Here is a 21,759-nt window from a genome sequence, read left to right as displayed (position 1 = left end):
GAGAAGATACAGAAAGCTCCTCTCTCCCTCCCCTACCAAGAAAAAAAAAAAAAAAGATTGTGCTGATACCACAGCAATATAGATTATTAGCTCAGTGGGAACCTAGCAGGGTTCAGATTCAAAGGTTCAAACAAGTCCAGCTTGCAGCTGGCAAACCTAAATAAGACCAGCCAGCTGGTGTCGAGCTGAGTCATCCACACAATAATTTGGTTGAAAGTGTTGATTTAACTCATTCATTTAAGCACCCAAACACAACAAAAGAAATCTGACAACTAGAGTCAGGAAAATTTACATCTATCCTTTACAGAATGACAGGCTGGAAAAGACCAAGGAAACCAATTTTTTTTTTTTTTAATAGGCTTCTGTGTGTATATTGCATCAAATTCAACTTCTCAGTAGTCATTTGTTAGTCTATTCTGTTTCAGCAAAGCACACAGCACATCTTAATGCATACATTAAATCCCACTGAAGTCAGTGGGGCTTAAGACACACGTTTAAAAATTAAGCGTGTGATTGAGTACTTTGCTAAATGGAGACAAGCTAGGGACACACTGGCTTTCTTCACTAAATTGCCTCTTTAACGAAGATATTTCATTGCTACAGTGAGATTGTGTTTGCTCTCCATTGAAAATGAGTAGTGAGGGAATGATGAACTTCATGTTTTACTTCTCATGAAGCTATAAATTCTAGAAATGTTGTGCAAACTGAAATGAAAAATTGAAAATGTCCTCTGGATAGCTTATTTATACAAAAGTAACATGAAATATCAACATATAAAGCTGCTAGACAGCAACCGGAATGTAACACCTTTTGTGTTCATTTCCAGTCCACTGATGTCCATGAAATATCACCAGTTCTTCAGTGTAGAGGAGATTAAAGCCCTTAGGACTGCAGCGAGAGTGGGATTAGTTTGTAGCCACGCAGCCTCTTGGAGCAGAGCAGCAAGTCTGGGTAGGATGGGGTGCCTTCATCCCAGGGGAGCAGTACCGGGGGCAGAGCTGGCCAGCAAAGGCTCACAGCACCATCTGAACTGGCAACATGTCTCTAAAAGAGGTTCTGAGTAAGATTCTTCCCTTTCCTGCTTCCCGTTACTTGCCTGTCCTGTGTCACCCTGTTAACAGCTTTAGGAAAGCCTGTAAAGCAGCCGGCCAACCCAAATCCAAATTACAAGCAATGATGCTTGTCTTACAAGTCTTGGAAAAACAGTGATTCACAGTTACTCAGTGCATGGACAGTGACTGGTGGGATATTATTATTTCTTCAGGAAACCATTCTCCTTGGGTAGGATGGTGACATCAGAAACCACAAAAATAAAGATAAAATATTTCACCTATGACCAGTCCCTGAGAGAGATTAATTGCCACGTTATTCACTGCAGCCACTTCATTACTGCCCTCCTCTCCAGAAAACCCTGCCATTGCCTTAATTAAGGTTCCCTCTAGTAACCACCATAGCCTGAGGTGCACAAACAGAGCCAAAGAACAACACAGACATTTACACATTTGTGGGACCAGAGCCAACAGAGGCCAAGAGGTTTAAAGCAAAGTGAGCAACGCTGTGCTGAAGCGCAGTGTATTCAGACAAAAACCTTGCAGGCTCTGAACCCCCTTTTTGCTCTGCAAGTTACCTTACCTCCTGCCACTTGTCCTGGAAAGGTCCTCTGATGCAAAGCAATACGGGTACTCTAGGCAGCAGCAAGCCAGCCTTGAGAAGAAGCTGGCATCAGGGCTGCTTGTGAACACCAGCAAGCGAGAGGGTCTCATTGCAGACTGACAGCTAGAGGGCTGGTTTTAAGCATCCGCAATGCCGTCTGCTTGGAAGGTGAAGGCTGCAAAGTTTATAAGAGGGATAGCCGACCTGTTATTATGCAGCTGGGCCTTGGCTGCCGCCTGCAAGCCTGGCATGCTCCATCCCGATCCAAAGCACTGTGCTCACCCCAACCCTGCATCGTGGGCAATCCCTTCCCCTGAAGTGGAAGTGGTGGTTAACGTGCAGGCACCATGGCTCCTGGCCTGCTGTATCCTACCATCCATTCCTGCCCACAGAGAGGGGGTTCACAGGAGCAGAGCCCAGGCCTAAGGGCGCACCAGGGCACAGGAGCACCAGGAAGATGGGCTGTGTTTCCTGGGCTGCTGTACATCACCATTAGACATCAGAGTACCCTTACTCAATGCCAGGTACTTCTTACCTCGATGGACTGTTTGGCATATAAAAATGTAACTCCCTCTGCATAAGGGCAACACCCTATAACCCATATATTTTAAAGAGCTGGGCTATTCTTGTCATAAAAAAAAAAATCAGAATAGCTTTATTGAGTTCAGTGAAGTTAAGCTGGTTTATTCCAAGTGAGATTTTGGCCCCTTGACTTCAATGAATCTGTGTTGATTAATCCCATATGGAGACCTGGCCTGGTACAATCCCCTCCAAAAGTCCTGGGAGATTAGTAACACATATACTGAATCACTGCAGTTACTCAGAGTCTGGGTGGTTATCAAAAACCTGCACCTGCTGGGGTGTAAAACACCGCTTGACTTGGGCCAAGCAATTGAGATTGCCGACTTCAGGGACCAGGGTGTGGTGAGCGAGGGCACATTCTTTGAACACTGCCTCATGTCAGGAGGAGAGATGCCAAAGTATCACTCTTTTCTCTGCAAATGTTTGTGAATGTGATTCAGAATGCAAGTTCCCAGCTCTGCCAAAAACCAGAAATGGTGACATGCAGCACGCTGGGCAAGCAAACAGAGGGAAATCATTCTCCTTCACATTAAGGGCTTGTTGTGATGCTCTATAAAGGACCTTAATGTAAAAATGGAGAGTAAAATCCCCAGAGCTCTGGGGAATCTGTCCTGGCATCACTGCCACTTTTGAAGAGAAAATGCAGCTTCATGCAGCAAAGGGAAAACTATCTTCCCCACTCTAAATCCAAAAAATGGGGCCTTTTTGCAGCAAATACCTCCAAGTCTTTCTCAGGGCAAGCAAAGCTTCACTTCCCTGTGTCATAAGAACAAGTGCCAGTCCTTCCAGTGGGAAATGAATCCATTTAAAGTTAAAATCACTTCACTTTCACAACTGTTCCTTTACATGCACACACAAACATGCACACACACACACACACACGCGCACGCGCACACACACACACACACACACTCACACATTCACAAACACACATGCACATGTGCCTGTAGAGAGAGGTTTAAGCAGTCCTTTGTGTTGTAGTGTGGAGAAACAGCAGAATAAACCTCTTCAAAGGCTGATGTTGATGGTTTTTTGGTCTCAGGTAGTAGAAACGCAGGGTGAATGGTATGTAGCCCATCTCCCCTGCACATTATTTATGCAAAGACATTATTCATGAGTATGGGATGCCAATGTCTCTCCTCAAATGACTGTCTGGAGCTGCCCCTCTTTTTCTTTGAGGGTACCATTGCACAGGACAAGGTGACAAAAAAGAGCTCGGCATTGCGTGCAGAGGAGGCACAGCATCACTGTCAGGAAGAAAGAAATGCTTTATCTTGCAATTCACTCACTCCAGATCTCTCTTCCAAGCCTTTCTGAAGTCAAGCATCTGGAACGTGATGTAATCTGAAGATTGATCATCAGCAGCACATATACAGCTGTGCACATCTGGCATACAGGTGTTTCAGCTGCTATCTGTCAGTAACTGTATTAAACATTAAAAAGCACCCTGGGTTCATAAGGAAATCATACCTGTCCCACAGATTGTTCACAGGAGCCCATGAAATACCATTGATTTTATGCAACCTGTCTCTGCTTTTTAATGGGTGGCCCCAGTTCTTTTTCTTTTTCTTTTTTTTTTGTATGGAATTTAAACCAGAGATGTTCTCTAAGAAGGGGTTCTGTTGCTGTTGTTAATTCTGCTGGCATTAATCTCCATAGCTGAGTCAGTCATAATGGATGGCTTGCTGATTTACTCTGAGATGTCAACAATATTACAAAGTCTCTGTGCTGCACTGATGAAAAAAGGCTAAGGCTAGTCCTCTTTGTGCTCAGCTATGTACAGACACAGCAAGACTTGTTCCCATCCCTAAAGTATTTAATCTAAATAGGGTAGGGACAGGAGGAGTGGGGAAAGTGGTAAGAAAGGACCTATCCAAAGGATTGGACCTGCTAGTGCCCAATCTCAGTGCCTGAGCCAGTAAACAATACTTCTTTCTTCACAGAGGGACGCTGTCTTTCATGAAGTTTAGAGACTGCATTTGAATACATGCCGCACACAGGAAAAATAAGCAGGGCAGGGAAACTGTTGGTTGAGCAGGCCAGACTGAAAGAGTTCCCTTAGCAAAAGAATAAAGCCAGAGATTAATAAATTTACTTTTGGAGAAGGTGTTTTTTCCTAGAATTTGCATTATTTTGGCAGGAACTGAAAGGGAGGAGAAAGGGTTTTCCTTCATCCAATATTCTGTACTATTCACAGAATCACAGAGTGGTTGAGGTTGGAAGGGACCTCTGGAGATCATCTAGTCCACCCCCCCCCTACTCAAGCAGGGTCTCCTAGAGCATGTTGCCCAGGATCGTGTCCAGACAGCTTGTGAATATCTCCAAGGATGGAGACTCCACAGCCTCTCTGGGCAATCTGTTCCAGTGCTCTGTCACCCTTATAGTAAAGAACTTTTTCCTCATGTTCAGATGGAGCTTCCTGTGTTTCAGTTTGTGCCCGTTGCCTCTCGTCCTATCGCTGGGCACCACTGAAAAGAGTCTGGCCCCATTCTCTTTACACCTTCCCTTCAGATACTTATACACATTGATAAGATGTGTATAAGAAAGGGGCTGGAGGCTCAGGGTTTTTTTTTTATAGACCATCTCATATCTCAGTTTTGTTCATCCCTACAGAGACAGGCAGGGACCAGAGACACATTTCCTGTTGAAGGCAAACCCTGTCAGGGTATCCTGTCGCTTGGGAAGCCAAATCCTGGCTTGGGAACACAGGGAACAGAGAAGAGTACTCCTCTTGCAAGTGATCTTAGCCTCTGCTTCTGATAGAGGCTGAGAGGAGAACTCAGGGGAAGAAAGCAAGAAATTGTTTGGGAACCCTCAGTCACTCACAAGCTGCCCCACATGGTGTGCACAGCCTGCAGGCTTTGCAGACAGGACCTGGTGGCAGCAGGATTCTCTAACTTTCAGCTCACTTTGCATCCCTCCTGGCAAATGCTGCCCACAAGCAGATATTCAGCCTTGCTGCTGATGCCATAAGATAGGTCTACATCTGGCAGGCAGTTCCATGGCTGACCAGGATATTTTGCTTGCTGATACATAGGAAAGTGTCCAGCAGCTTTCCCCTCTCTCCTCTCCTCTTTCCCCCACTCTGATTCAAATACAACAGATGCACATTGCCCCAATTCACAGCCAATGTGACATCTGCATGCTCCAAGGTGCACAGTTATCCTAGCAGAATTTGGTCATAGAGATGCATTTTGGGTAGTGTGGCATGCTTTCAAGGAATGAGTTGTGATGCTCAGTGTTTGCATTGCGCACAGCTCCCAGACACCACTGCTGACTGATTCACCTACACCTGACTTAACATTCCAAGAGGTAGTGCCAGCTGCCCAAAGTCACCATCTTCACATATTTTCAAGAGGAAGGAGAACCACGTTCCTACTGATATTTTTCTCTCAGATATTCTCAGCCAGCCTACAAGAACACAGATCTCTTACGCACCAAGATATTTTGCTTTGCAAACAGGGCCAGCTTAGAGCATATACATGGTTAGTCATCATAGGCCAGGTGATGGCATAAGTCATTAAGCAAACAGGTCATACAAGCATATCCTAAAGTAAACAGCCTGGCTGTGTTTGTGCATAGCTTTTATTGTGGGCACCTCAGGAGAAGTGTATTGCCCCTGCATGACAACACTGCCCTCCTTATCTGGCTTCTACATACTATATTTTCACAAAATGACACTGCTTTGGCTGGCCCATGAGTATATTGGTTGTGCGTTTCAGGCAGGGTGGGTCGAGTGCCTGCTGTAACCAAAACTGCTTATTGTGTAGCAGCTGAAACCCATATTTAAGTGAGAAGCTCAGAAGCTAGAAGGTCTGGAACTCATGAGACAGAGAGATATGAGAAGGAATGTATTTAACACAAGCAAAATGACTGCACTCATCTTTAGCATGTGTCTCGTTAGCATCAGTGCCATAGTTTAAGGATATGCATGTATGTGTGCTACCTCTCCTCCCCCATCCTGCATATATTTTACCTGAGGTTCACAAGATGAAAATCTCATTCACTTTCTTCCCCTCCCTCTTTCCTTCTTTATTCCATACCTTTCTTGCAAAGCTGAGGTCATATTTTAGTTTAAAAAACAGCATCCCTGCTTCTGAGGAGGGGAGGAGAGAAGAACACAAGGAAACCTGTCACAGAGATAGGCTCTGTCTTTCTCTACTGCTCCATTAGCTGGGAGGGCCAGAGTTTGCCAGCTCCATCTCATCCCTGTTCTCTGTGCATTCTGGGGGCTCTTGTCCACTTGCTTTCCCTAGCCTCTTGCATGGTGAGCCATTTCTTTGGTCAGGGGATGCTGGTGATGTCCCCAAGTACTTACTCTTCCGAGCCACCCACGAGGCGGCTGGCTAGAGCTGAGGACAGAGCTTAGATGGTCCTTTCAAATGTTGAAACAGCTCTGCTTTTTCATGCTCCAACTGTTCATTAACAGCTTCCGGCTTTTGGCAATTTCTAGCCGTGCTTTCAGTGATGTGCTGCCAAGATTTTAACAAGGGGCTCCCACAAATCTGCCTCCTCCTCCGGCTGCAATGAACCCCACCGGCCCAGAGAGGCCAACACTTGGACTGTGGAGGAGTGGAGGGCTGGGGGAACTATTCCTTTGGGGGTTTCTTTCCTGTTTAAAACAATTTTTTTTTTTCTGGCAAGGGAGGGACACAGCACCTTGGAGCAAACAAACTAACTGCCTGTAGGTTGCTGCAGAGACAGGACATAACACAGAAACACTGAGAGTCCCAGCAGCAAAATACTCCGTTGTAGAGCTCTCTCTTGTGCTCCCTCCTGCAAGGCTTATCCCATGCAACTTGTTTTATCTGGACTAGAATAATCAGCCGCAAGCCAAAATGCAAAAGAAGAGGCTTTCTCTAAATGTTTCAGGACCCAAAAGGGCAAGTTCCCCTGGYGAAAGTGATTGACCCCACCAGTTTCTGTGTATATGACAGAGGCAATCTCAGCTTTCAGATCCAGATCCTGCAGTAGCATGTGTACCTGAGCACCACCTGATTATGCTGATTTACATCAGAGGCAAAGCTGGTTTTCCACTGTCAGGGGACCTTTGAGCTTCTAGGCATTTTGTGGCTTTAAGCTTGGACTGTACCAACCCCTCAACTATGATCTCTCTTCAGCTTTTGTAACTGGTTAGTTGGTGTCAATCAGTTTGATAGAGGCTTCCAAAGTGTTAAGTTTCTGAAAAGTTTTCAAAAAAATTTATCTGGACAAGTCAGTGGACTGATGTCCCCTACCTCAAGAAAATAGTACGTTTTTTAAAACACAGCTCTTTGAAATGTAATGTGAAATTATCACAACCCCTATTCCTTTCCAAGCACAAATGGCTCATATGTTATGACACATTCAAATGAAACAAAAGTTAAAGTGAAAAAGAACTGAACCTGTAAGGAAGTTTAACAACTCCGTTATCAGGAGCCAAGCAAACTTCAAAACCAGAGTATGAGGGGTGCTAAATTTTTTGTGACAGCCTTAGCCTCTGCAAGTACAGGAGACAATTCTTTTATCCCCAGGTAGTTTGGCTTTGCAGGCAGCACACTTGAAGTTGGGAGAACAGGAAAGCTCATTTTCCAGCTTTTAATCTGTAAATAAGAAGTGGGTGCAAGAAAATGAGCTGTATAGACTCCAAAATAGTAAAGGATATGGAAATCAAAAAACAGTCAAGTAACTGCTGATTAATACATTAGTAGATAAATCTATAGGTTATAGATTAATAAAACAGTTCTAAATGCAGGCCATTCTTTCAAACAAAACAGCATCAACGGCACTGGATCCATACAAATGTATGGTATCTAGTACACTTTTAAAATGTCAGTTTTCTGCATTTTGTTAAATTCCTTTTTTTTTAATTCAAAAATCATCTGACAAAATGGAAACAAAAAATAAACAATGACAAATACCTGTCAGCATTATAAAACTGGACTTGAACACTTTATAGGGCTGGCAGATCTTCCTGAGCAGCAAGCCTTGATATCTATTCCATAGAAACAGTCCATGCAAGGCAACAGGTACCAAGGAGCCTTTCTGGAGGAGAAGAACGAGAAAAAATACATATTTAAAGCCAGATTGATTAGTTATTTCAATCACTATTGGCTTCTTGCAGACTTCAGACTTTTTTTTTTATTTGAATCCTCTTTTCCTTTTTATAGTTATTTATGAGGAGCACTCATATGTGCTTCAGGTTTATTTCAGCTGTGGGCAAGGTACCATTTTTGGCAGCTGTGCTGGTCTCGAGGTTTGCATATGTCCTCCCTCCTGCTCCATTGGCTAAGAGAAGAGATGGGCAGGAGGGACCAGGGTCATGAAGTCTCCTATTGATTTCTTTTTTGTTGTTGTTGTTTTTAGGGTCATTTATCACCACTATTTTTCCAGGACTGTGAGGTGTGAGCAAGCTTTTCAGCTTTTCAGCTTTTCTTGACAGTTGTCAGGCCAGGTTGGGGAGACATAAACAGGCTTGGAGGGAAGAGAATTGAAAGGATTAAATCTCCTTCGAGATGGGCTGTACTTCTTATTCCACGTCCCCTTCAAACAGTTAGTTACCTTCGCATTAATGGTGCTGAATTACAAACCAGAGAGCTTTGGGACACAGGGAGGATATTTTGCCTTGGAGCAGCAATGGGCAGAAAATCCTTCAAGGTCTGAAAAGCCTGGGGTAAATTAGATTAGAGGCTTTCCTCTGGCCGATGAAGAACACTTGAAGCAGGGGGTACATTTGACAATAGCAGGGAGGGCTGCAGGCTCAGGAATGAACAACTGCAAGGGATACATTTTTAAATGGTTTCCCAGCTGTAAGATGAACATAATTGTGGCTTTCCTTCATCTGGGAGACTTCAAGAGCGGATGGTTGATAAGGGTTCATACCAGCAAAGGCAGAAAAACACAAGCCAGGGTATCTGGTTTCAGTCTGTCCTTACCCGCAGCATTAGATCTGATTTTGGCCTTCTCCCCCCACTCCATGTACACAATTATCTGAATTCCTTTCTCCACTGCTTCCTCCCTTCTGAAGTCTTGCAGACAGACCCTTGTGCCTTTTACGCAAGAGAAGCAGTCACACGTTGCTCTAGGATCAGCTGCCAAAGCAGGCCCTCTCCTTCCAGGGCCAACTAATGCCCAAGTAGGTGTCTGTGCCGCAGCCACAAAAACTGGTACTCATGGAAGGGCTGAAAGCAACCATGATGATGATAATTTATACCCCATTGGCATCTTCTCAGCCTTTTGTGGTGGGAAATGCCTTAGAGATCCAGGGATTGCTGCTATTCTGGCCACCTAACTGCTCCCCTGAGCCATTCCTTTGTGCCTTCATTTCCCTTTTGTGTCTCACCTCTGCCACCTGCCTCTGGGTGTGTTCAGAAAGAGGTCAGCAACCCTCTGCATTTCAGCTGGGGATCCCCAGGGAGAATTGCACAAGGACATAAGGGCTGGTTTGCCAGACAGATGCATGGTCAGCAAGGTAGATGTGCTCAAGGACACAACTAAAGCACTGTTTTTTCCATCTCATACCCCTGTCATCTCATTTTCCCCATCAAGCCAATCTGTTGCAGTGCTGTCAAGTGGAAGGGAGACTTTTCTGGTGGGTGGAAATGGCTCTCTGAAATAAGCTTCTCGATCCTTCTCTTGGATTGTCACACATTGGCTTTTCCCCCATGAGAGTGTGTGCAGCTACCTGCTAATAAAGATCCTGCTGCTGCTAAGAGCTATGGTCCTTTTCCTCAAAAAGTTGCAAATTTGGGGCCAGCCAAATACAAAAATATTTTAAATCTCAAAGATACACTACTGTCTACCTTGGCTCTGGGGACAGCTGACAAATCCTTAAGATAATTTGAGAATATCCCTCTGCAAGATACAGATCCAACCAATGCCTGCAGCGTGTGTAGCTTTGTGTACACTGTATGCATAACAACATACCCTTTCTTCCTTTGGCTTCGCTATAAAAATACTTGAGCATATATAAACTCTGCGTAAACACACACAAACAAAACATATGTGCATATACAGAGTTTTCCCATCCTTAAACAGAACGGATTGAAGTTTTCATAAACACACCTAAAGATTAAGGAATTCAGTTCAAGTTTTCTGAGTGTTTCAATTTGGTTTTAGCCTTTTTGCTACAAGTTACATTTATATGTAAAAATTTCAGCATGGAAATCGCAGAATTGAAAAGCCTTTGAAAATTCTTCTGATATCACGCCAAACCTTCCACCCTGCTTTCTGACAACCAGTTTTGATTGACACAGCAACAGTTTCTCTAGAAAACTGTTGAGGGGGGTCTGTTTGCCTACCTAGAAGCAAGAAGCTGATCAAATCTGAACCAAGCCATGTACTATTGTGGTCAAAATCTCCTGGTAGGAGATATATTTCCTGCAGACCATATTTGTTGCAGCAGGAAGCTAGTGAAGTAGGGATGGCTCTTAAACATGTCTTCTGAACTGGGACACTTCTCATCCCTGGAGATCTTAAAAAAATTAATGGAGCTCTATTTCCAAAAGTGCAGGTTTTCAGGAAAGCTTCAGGAAAAGGTAGCTCTCCTGTTGATTCAGTGTTTTTCCTTGTTTAAGCTTCCACTAGTCCATCTCAGTGGTCCTGCACCGAGCACAGGCATCTCACAGGATGGGATGCCACCAACGTTTATCCAAGTAGGGAAAGAAAACAAAACCTCTGTGCTCACTTTTTCCAATCTGAGCATAGAGGCCTGTTGCAGGACTCTGTACTTTAGTACCAAAGTTTGATGAAAGTGCTCTCAGTCTTGGGGGTCCACCATTTCACTCAGAAGTGGCCATGATGAAAATGGGATGTAGGGGAAGTACTCACTTCTGTGATGCTCAAGCACTGATCTTGGGTTTATTATGCCTCGTGGGGTAGTCTGGGAGGGACAGAGAGGGCCAGGCCATGCTGGATGCTGGCAGGACTGCCTTCAACTACCAACTATGGAGCATTTGCTCTTGTTTTGGTGTGAAAGGGTCAGAGAAAGGAGCAGGGGAGGACAGTATTCTGTAAACAGGACCCTTCCTAGAAGGGCTCAGGTTGTGGGTGTGGTGGTAGAGATGCAAAACTACATGTACTGCCTCCGCTTGGGCATACCTTGACTTCAGCGTACTATGTGACATCATGTGTTTCTTCAGGTGGAAGGGAGATAAAAGGCATCCCATTTCCCAGAGTTAAGGAGCTGTGCTGGTTTGCTAAAGTTGACCAGGCACTCTGCTGGGAACACAGGCTTCTACCRTGCTTTGGGCACCTACATGTTCCCCAGTGCTGAGGGAAACACATCCAAAAGGCAGATTCACTTCCACCTCTCCTGGGGCCTGATGGACACTCAGAAAGGAGACTCACTCCCCCGCAGACTGGAGCTCCACAACTGGGGAAGCCAGGATGGGGCCCCTCCTTTCAAGTATTGCTTCTGAGAAGTTTGGCTGATTATAGACAAGTCTCTTTTCTCCTATGCAACAGGAAATCAGAGCAAGGTTTTCATCTACAAATCTCTACTGCAACTCACTTTGCTCCTTTCTAGCTTTTCTGATCTACAGGGGCAATAGCAGCATGGAGTTACATGCTACTCTTAATCCCCCAGGATGGAGATTAGCAAATGCCTGGTTTACTTGTGTACATCCCAACATGCCAGGCATGAATCCAGCTCCTCTCCACAGAAGCTGCCACGCACCTTGCATCCGCCCTAGCACATTCCTTCTGCCTTACAGCGGCTGCAAGTTTAACTGGACCTAATGGCACTATGTTAAAATCCAAGCCAAAATAATTCCTTATGCTTCCTGCCATAGGTCTACTTCATATGGCTCACAGAAGTGCTCACCCTGTGCATGATTGGAAGGCGATTTTGAGAGGCTCAGAACTAAGTCAAAACAAACTTAATTTCCTCCAGGTCCAGGTGGGATGCTGCTTTTCAAACCAGGCAATTTGCATTCTGCCCTTCAGCCTTCAACCGGCGGCCATGGCAGTCTCCAACGTGCGGTCAAAGGGAAGTTTTTATCATTTTGGAGAGTGGTTGTTTTCCACTTCCCCATGCTCCAAAACAGCTGGGCCATTTTTGCCTAGACTCCAGAAAATGAAAACAACAAGAAAGAGGAATCACCTTCAGGCATGGAAAATTTTCAGCTCAAAGAGCACAAGCTTCAAAAGGTTATGAGCAGATTAAAAAAAAGAACACAGGAAGCTGGAAGGCAAAGCTTACAAACCTGACCCTTGATATTATGATTGGTCCTTGCAATATGCTTTTTTAAAGCAGCCACCTCCAAGACAGCTGGAAGCAATGGCCCCCATTCCACCGAGCTCAGGATTGAGCAAGGTTAAGGGCTGTTTTGGGGGCATTTGGTGGTAAGTGCCTAAGCTGAAGCATTGCATCTAGGGACCATGTCTGTGATGATAACCCCACGTAAGCCAGGTTAGATGATTTCTGTGCAACCAGCAAGTTCATCCTGGGTAGCTCAGACCTATGCCCTTCAAGTTGCCAATTAGGACTTAATGGCAGTCCTCTTGGCTGGCAAATCTGGAGCTGAGCTGAATCACAGGCCCTGGGGAGAGAGCACAGCCTCTTACAGMATGCTTTCATGAGTCTAGCTCACCAGTCGTCAGCTGCAACCAACCCACAGCCCCTGGGAGCCAAGCGAGAGGAGGCTCTTGTGGCTAGAGCTAGTCCAAATTCAGACCTTCTGGCCTGAGAATCAAGACACTGGGATTTGTTTTCCCCTCCAGCTTGTCATTTCCTAATCTAAAAAAGAATAACCCATTTTCTGGAGCTGTTTGCTTTGGCATTTCAAAAATTCACATCAGGCCATGCTGACCTTTTCTCTCCAAAGGCACGGGTGTGAATACGTGTATCTCATGTCACATTTCACATTGTTCGCTGCTGTTTTCCCAGTCCCCAAGCACGGCATGCCTACAGGGCAATACGCACGCAGCACTGGCGTGGAGGCTGGGCATACTGGGAGTATGACATAATGCAATAGCTGAACTAGCCACATTTATTTATTCTGAAAATTATTAAGGGCAGCTGCTACTTAGCACTGGCTGAAATGTTTTACTGATTTTCTAAAGTGGAGCGTCCCCTTTTGTGTTGTAATCTACTGGGGTTCAACCTGGTGGCTGGACTATTCCAAAATAACTGGGCTACATCGCATTCTGCCTCCTCTTTATAAATATACAGAGAATCTCCAGTGCTGAAAATATGGGCCTGGGTAAAAACAGCTAGAGAAATAACTGCCTCACATTACAGAGAGCCTCGCACTCGTGCTCTGAGAAGGGAAGACTGCCTGCCCCTTCTCACTAAGGTGTTATCTCCAAGCCCCAAGTCTCAGGAGTGTGGGACAGAAGACTCCCATCAGGTGAAAAGTGCAACCTGCTTCCCCATCCAAAAAGTTATGCTCCAGTCACTATCAGGGGAAATAGGGACAGCCCTGTACTGCTCACTGGGAGCAGAGGGCCCTGCAGCTTCTCCTTGGGCAGGGAAATCGGGTTCTGTTCTGCTAGTCTTCTGGGAGAGGAAAATCCCACTACCAGCTCTTGTGCAGCACCTAACAGAGTAAAGCCTTGATCATCAGCATGGGCCAGGACTAGTGACAGTCTGAGTAGTCTTTTGTCCTATGTTTTCCTGCATTTGTCTCTTCTGGTTAGTCTCACTTTTGAAGGATGAGCTTCAAGGCAGTGGTGATGGGGAAATCAGACTGAGTTTCTTTGGGGCTTTCTCTTGGTCTGGTTTAACATATGTTTCTTTGGTGCATGTTTATTTCCTGGGGAGGAAGATCACAGAGCTCTGCTCCTGTCCATGCCCAACAGCACTTCCTATTCTTCTTGTAACCTACCTAATCGCACTAGGCATCCCCATCACTCGCCAGCCTGGCCCATGGAATTCCTGCTCCCTGTAAGCCCCCAGAGTCTGTAAAAAAGCAGCCTTTGAAGTTAACATCCCATTAAAATGAATGGTGTGGGGACACTTAAAGAGCAAGCACGGTCTGGGGAGGGAAACTTCAAAGGAGACAAAGTGCAGCAGTGGAGACTGTGCCAAATACAGCAAAGTCACCAGGACCAACCTGGACTAGTGGGGAACTGTAACCTCCCCATTTCTGTTAGCTGGGATCACAGGGACAACAGCACATGGGGTCAGTCAGGACCACGCTTGCTGATGTCAGTTATAAGGAATTCATTATTGCTTTAATTCAAACTCCATTTGGCAATGAAGAATATTTGGTCAGAAACAGCATCCACTCAGGAGGCTATCAAGGTAGCATCATCAGCCCGCGGGAATGGATGGCACACCCTTCACCAATGTGCTGATGGAGAGGGGCTGGGGTCTCAGCTTTGACTCGCACTGTATTATACTTCCCCAAGATTGAGGAGAAGGGGGGGGAAACAGTCTAAAAACCTCTCAGCAACTGCTGAAATCAGTAACAGCTGGCACAGTGGCAGGCAGCTGGTGTGTGCTGCTTTGGGCTGTCCGACTTTCTCCCCTCGCCTTCCCCACTCACTGCCCACCCCATCCCCAGAGTCAGCCCCAAACAAAAGGCAATAGGGTCAGGCAGTCCACAATCCCTGAGGTGGGCTGGGACCTTCCTAGCAGCTGTTTTGGCTAGCCAAAGCCCATGTGGGTCAAGAGAGGCTAGGCCCTTCACGCTGCTTGTGCCCTGTCCCTGAGGCTCTTTGCCCAGCCATCTTGCTGCCTCCAGGGATGTGCAGGAGGACCTGAGATGGAGTTGTCTGCCAGGGACCCTGTTCCTCCAGGAGGTCCTGTGGGCCTGCACATTGACTGCCAGGAGCCATCCAGGGACGTGCCAGGGCTTGGCGGATGCTGAGGTATAGCTGGAGTTTGGGCACCGCTCCAGGGAGGCAGCTGCCGGATGAGGACTGTTGCAATTCATAAATTTGGCCTTCGACACCTCAACTCTGCTTAAATGACATTTCAGACAGCTAGATCCTCCCTGTACCCAGCCCGCAACCCACCGCTGGCAGCAATCACCCTGAAAAAAGCTGTGCACAACAAATCAAGCATGAGAGGCTTTTCTGCTRGAAATAAGGAACCATTTTTGACATCCCCAACTTTAAAACAAATTGAAAAAGCATCCTTTTCTTAAAGAAAAAGAATTCTCAGAGGGTTTTTGCCGTCTTTCCTATTGCTTTTGCACTCTTGACCATGTTATGGAAATGATTTCAGCCCCTTGGTAACCAAACCCAAACCTAATCCTGTATAAGTGAGGACCTCAGGGGCCTGTTGCAAAATTTCCTGTGATCAGGTCCCTGCTGTTGCTGCCACTTTACATCAAGTATCCTGCTCTCAGCTGCCATGGTTTCCAAGCTGTTCTCTGGGTCTGAGGACTAAAGCAAAAAAAGAATGGCAAGCCCTCAATTCACTGTACATAGGTCTGTGCCATTGCAGGAAGCTGCATGCGGGCTGAAATGGAGCAAGAATCATAAGTGTATAGGAATTATATTCCATGTTACAAGCTACAGCATAAGTGAAATGCTTAGAAGCTATGTTCAGCAGAGAACTTCACAGCTTATCGTCTCTCAGTCCAGACACTATAATCATGCTTTGTTATCGTATAATATTACACCCTTCAACTMTGCCTGGAGTATTGCAAAGTGCTTTATGGGCAATAGTTAATTAAAACCCACATGCCAAGCCAGGGAAACTGAGGCATATGCACAGAGAGCAATTACATAAAATCCTGTGCATAAACTGGGATTAAAACTGAGCTCTGAGCTCTGTCCCACCATGCCAGCTTGGAAGAGGAAGGGACTGGGGACAAAAACCACTCCATCTGTGGGGGCTTATTACTCAGTATATCAAAGAATATTATCATTTGGAGAATATAGCAGTCATACCCACTTGGAGGACACAGCAGTCATACATAGTTGTGCATTTATAAACTTGCAGAGCTATCCTGCATCCCTCACTTCAGGCAGGCTTAGTGCCATTCAAGCAAGTGTCCCCCAAATCTAGGTCCCCCCTATGAAATCTGCTATGGGTTGTGCTGTATTTTTTAGGAAAGAGGCCCGTAAATCCATACCTAGTCATTCAGCTGTCATAGAAAACCCACAGCAGAGCCACAACTGAGCCAGGCCTGCAGGATTTCGTTTCAAAACTTTTTTGGGTCCAGCTCACAGAGGCAGAGCTGAGAAGTGCCTTAGGAGTAGCTGCCAGCTGAATATATTAGCAGGCTTTGAAGAATGCCTTGTTGAGCCCCGCTGGGATTAAAGGATCATAAACATGAAGCATGACCTTGGGAGGGTCCATTAAAGCATGAAAACACTATGGAAAAGCTCTCTATAATTTAACAGTGCGTGGAGCCAGAAGGACCCTGTTGATTCCTTTTTATAACTCCTGAAGGAACAGGGCAGTGCTTGTCCCCTTTCTGTACAGTGAGTTGGGAGATTAGAGCCAGCTGTTCTGGGTGCAAGGCACTGGTTTTATTGGGACACTTCAAATTTGCTGCACTCCCTACTCTTGGGCATGGTCCCCATTGCTGTAGGTACAAGTGCCCAGCTCCTCTGCCTTGAGTTGGGGCTCTCCAGAAATAAGGGGCAGGAGGAAACAGCCACTGAGAAGGATTTGATTGCAGTGGTGTTGCTGGCACTAGGCAGGAGCAGAGAAAAGACCATATTCTCAGGGCAGCATCCCTCTTCCTCATCCCAGAGCTAATCCTCCTCCTACAAGACTCAAAAACCTTGCAGTGAGCAAGCCCACCCAATATCAAGGACCAGGTTTGTGAGAAGAGAATCACAAGCCAGATTCAGAGTACAATTTCTCCAATATATTTAGCTATTTCTGAAGCAAACTGAGAAGCCACTGAAGTCCTCTCACCTTATTAAGCTCCATGTGGGATACCAGAAGGTTTTTAGCACAGTACTCCTCTATTTGAATCACCTAAAGGGTGTTACTGAGGACAAACAAGCTGGGGAGAGATGGATGCAGACGCCACTCATCTTGCCATTTCTCTGCCATTTCTTTGCCCACCATCATTATCCACACATCCTGCCACCAAAGTGTGTTCCTCACACAATAAGGAGATGCCCACCTACTTTTGTTAATCATTTGCATGTTTTCAAAATTGCTTCTTAGAGCCAGATTCTCAAAAGAGGTCAGCATCCAATGTCCCTAAGGCCAACATAAGAAGAAAAACAGGTTCTCATGTTGTGCAGTTCTTTCCCTCTCTTGAGCTGATAGATCGGGTCTGCCTGTGAATGAATGGTTTTTATTCTTTGCTGTGGATCTTAGTTATAAAAAAAGTCAGAAAATGTTACACAGTATAAACCCAAACACAAATACGTCTCAAGATGGGGAGAGTAATTGTGTCCTTTCATGGGCAGGTATACCTGCTTCCTTTGGGTGACCTTTGTATCTTACCACAGTATTACTCCATCAGCTAAGATGATGTTTTAATGTTCAATGGATAATCATAGCAAATAGGAGTGGAAATAGCCTACCATATCACCTGATCCTGTGTTTCCCTTCCTACAGTTCATAAATCATTAGCAAGATGTAGTACTTCAGAAAGTGATTCACAAACATACACACAACCCCCCAAATCCAAATCATACTTTCACACAGAAGAAAAGATGGGGGAGAGCAAAAGTAATAAAGGAACATTCAACATTTGGCCTAATTTTTGTGTGTTTATGGATGAGTCCCATCTTAGCACTGCTGCGCAAGATGGCATGTAGATTGGCTACACCAAGGACAGGTGGTTGTTGGGCTATTTAACCCATTCCCACAGACTTCTAGTGATTCCACTGTATAGAAGGAGCAGAAGATAACAGGTTACCTGTTGCTTGGTCTAATTTATTAACTTTACATCACCGAAAGAAAAAAAAATCATTAAAAGAGTCTTTCCCAAGAGGCTTGCTGCCTGAGGACTCTTTTGGCATTTACTCCCCAGGAGCATGTGATTGTATCATACCTGTTTGAATTACAGTCAATGCAGACCAGGTGCTCCTGGGAACAACAGTTCCTCTGACTATTTACTGTGAGGGTGGAAATGACTTTCAGTGGAGCTGGAGAAATGACTTTTTATTATTACTATGTCCTTTTATTGTTTCTCCAAACAGTGTTTCTTTCCCTATGGTTTCACCCATAATGAGAATGAGTGCACTGATCAGCTTTATGAAAAAGCAAGGTCATGTCCACAAGGGGTCATTTCAATTCTAAAAGGTCCAAGAGGACAATTTAACAAATTAATCTATGTAGCCAGCAGCAGCTTGGCAGTTTGTCTCAAGAGAGCTGAACAACCTTCATTTTTGGCAAAGTTTAGTGCTGGCTTAAATTTGTGATGACTTGCACTGCTGTAACAGCGAAGCATGGACTAGCAGTCAAGCAGCACCATTTTGGTGTGAGACAGGGGTCCCATGGCCCATCACAAAGAAAGCAAGGAGACAACAGCAAGGGCTGATGACTAGACATTATCCAAGTAGTGGCCGAATAACAGCCACATCTGCCCACGCACTCGCCCCTTCATGGCCCTGGAAGGGCTGGGTTAAAAACTTGGAGTATGGGAGGTGACCTAGAAAAGCCAAGCCAGTGCCCTGGGGCACAACAGTGATGTTCTTTGCCAGGTAGGCCACGGTCATTCATCTCACTGTAATGGGGAAGCCAAAATTCCCTGTTAGCACTGAGCTACTGTGAAATTCTCATTTTTCCAGTTGCCAGAGCCAAAAGAGCTGCTGAAGATCAGAAAGAAGCAGTGAGAAGCAGATCCCAGCACTGCAGCAGCAGGCCAGACTGAGGTGTCTTATCTGAGGTTAAAGACTGCAACTTGCAAATTGCCAGCTTTGCTCTAAAAGCAGCCTTGTCTCAACCTGTCCGGTCTTGGATGGGATTTAAAAAATTGGGGGAAATAGGTCAGCTCACTATTAGGGCACTTTCTATCCAATTTCAGCTTGTTTGATATAGCAGGTGGATTCAGAAAAGAGCAGGACACAGCAATTTGTCGTGTAGTTGATGGTGAGCACCCTCTACCCCATCTTCTACTTGCTGGAAAGGATCATTAAAAAAAAAAAGAGTGCTGCCCTTAAGGGCTGCCCCAAGCTCAAGCAAAAAAACTTTCCATGGTATCTTCCTCCTCCTTTTATTCTATTTTTTTTTCCTGAGTCCCCCTGCTAGAGCTGCAGCAACATGAACATTAAGAAAGGGCCAGTCTGTCATCAGATGTGTGCACACACAAACCACTGCCGTTCGCACACACCAAGCATTTAAGCTTTCCTAAGTGGTCCTGGGCAGCCTGTCAAGTTCTGAACTCGTCTGCAGAATGTGGTTGTAATTAGATAATTAATAACTTTGAGAAGGAAAGGAAAGGAAATAAGCTAAATGGAAGCTTTCCTTAGTGGGAGGAAATAATTATATCTCCTTTTTGATATATGAGCTGCGCTGGCTTTCTGAAGGCAGAAACAGCATCTTGCATGAAAAGACATCCCTCCCCCAAACTAGATGGGACATCCCATGGGCACTGCTGGGTCGCAGAGTTTGTCCCACCAGCCCACAAGTGAGCAGCAGCAGGTTGCTGCAGATGATCAGAGCAAACCCCACAGATATAAAGGCTCCCAGGTGTGTCACCTGAATCCTGTCGCATTCCAATGAGTGGGGCAGAGGAAGGTTGGAAAGGATTGGGTCGCAAGGAACTACATGGAAAACAGGGGTGTAGCAGAACTCTTGGGATCAAAGAAGCTGCTGGAAGCATATAGACTTTTTGACAGATGCATTGCTTCTGCCCATAGATTTAACCCTTTCACTGTACAATGCAAAAAAGACTGTGACATTACCAGCCTGTGGAGTTCACACACACAAAGTTCAAAGTAATTGGTTGTTGTTGTTGTTGTTGTTGTTGTTTTTTGGATGTGCTTAGTGATTGCATAAACGTGTTACCCCAAGATGGAAAGAAAACGTATTCATTTCCTGTGGGGTTTGCCTGATTTTGCAGGAAGAGCCGAGAGTCACTGTGGGTGGGATTTTCTAAACTGCATCTCAGACGCTTCGTTCTGCTCCACAGGAGTTGGTGGGAGTCCTGTGCTAAGTGCAACACAAAATTGGCAGCACCGCTAGGACTGAACATCCAATATTCCCATTTTAGTTGATTAAGAGGCCGCATGGACTATTTCTGGTGCTTTGGAGCTTACCCAGCTGCTGGGGAATGAGGACGGCACAAAGAGGGTGTGCTCCTTGCAAACACAGCAGAACAGCCCAACCAAAACACCTTTGGCAGCAGTGTATAATCTGCTTTTTTCCAAGTTCTGATGAGGCCTGGTCCTCCAGTTCCACACCGAGGCAATGCTGAAAGGCATGGTTTTGTCACCCAAAGACCTTACTTTTGAAGAGGTAGAGTAGGTACGCACAGAGGTCTGGCACTTACTGGGGGAGACAAGAGTAATTGTGTCTGTGCACATTCATTCAATGAGAAGATGTGATTTTACTGTGTGCCTACACATTGCTGTAACCAGGGTCAGATTTTAGCACACAGTCATGGGCTTTCACGAACCGTGGCCTTGATTTGTACAGGAAAAGAGCTTATGAGAAAAGGCAACTCAGAAAGATGTCCTGTATTCAGTATATTTATTTTTCTTTTCTTTTTTTTTCCTCTAGACTGTCCAGTGTCTGAGACTGAAGTGGAATTGGGATGTATCCAAGTTTGTAGCTTCTGAAACCTTAACAACCTCAAGTAAACTGGTCCAAAAGACCCCTCTTGACCTCCCTAGCTCTGAACTCCTGCAGAGCACTTAGACTGAGCAGAAAAATAGCACCGAAGCTAACAGTCTGAAACTTTGCAACATCTCTCCCCAAGTGACTGACCAAAGAGAAAAGAGAAGCAACATTCCTGGTTGTTCGTTGTTGTTGGGTTTTGTGTGTTTTTGCCTGCGTGTTTGGTTTTATTTCTATTCTTTTTCTGAAAAATCTTAATTCAGGAATACATTTATGAGAAATCTTTGGGTTCAGATTTTACTTTTCCTTAGCTGTATTCTTTTTTTTTTGTCTATTTTTTTAAATTCAAAACCTGATTTCTTGTACGGTAATGTCAAAACTGGACCAAGGCTCTCAGAAAAAACAAAGGAAAAACCCACAGTGTCCCTAGCTCCCTGCATGATTTGTTTCAAGTAAAGCCTGGATTACAGACTACCCTCCACACTCTTCCTCTTCCTTATTGCTCCATGATTTGCTACCGCTAACTCCCCCCACTTTTTTTTTTTTCATTTTCTGTTCCAGTGTATATGTTGCTTATTTGTTTTATTTATTGAGATATTTTTAATGAGCTAAGAGACTGCAATGTTGCTGTGTATACTGCTTCTCTTGCCAATAAAAATAAAGATGTCATGCAGCTACTGGGGGTATTTGATTTACATTCTGACTGCCAAGTTCAGAGCAGAAGCTGAGGAGCTAAGTGACTTCCTTGCACCCTGCCAACGTTTAAACACTCACTAGTTCAACTAAAATCAGTTTCTCAGGTAGCGAGTGATGGGAAAAGGGAATGCTGCTTACAATCCTGCAGCCCACAGTACAAAAGATATTAGATCAGCATCATTTTATGTGGACAGACCTCA

The 21,759-nt window shown here is 45.1% G+C and overlaps 1 protein-coding gene across 1 annotated transcript in view; it reads left to right on the top strand.

The window, feature by feature from the left end:
* Window positions 1–21,430, top strand: part of TWIST2 (twist family bHLH transcription factor 2) — a 45,795-nt gene extending 24,365 nt beyond the window's left edge. Inside the window, exon 2 of the mRNA XM_026075604.1 lies at window positions 20,807–21,430. The gene's annotated coding sequence lies outside the window, so the exon portion shown is untranslated. The remainder of the gene's footprint in view (window positions 1–20,806) is intronic.
* Window positions 21,431–21,759: the final 329 nt, after the last annotated feature.

This window comes from Apteryx rowi, unplaced genomic scaffold (genome assembly GCF_003343035.1).
Source record: "Apteryx rowi isolate R43461 unplaced genomic scaffold, aptRow1 scaffold_407, whole genome shotgun sequence".
In the NCBI taxonomy this organism is placed as follows: domain Eukaryota; kingdom Metazoa; phylum Chordata; class Aves; order Apterygiformes; family Apterygidae; genus Apteryx; species Apteryx rowi.
This window is presented reverse-complemented; position numbering and strand designations above follow the sequence as displayed.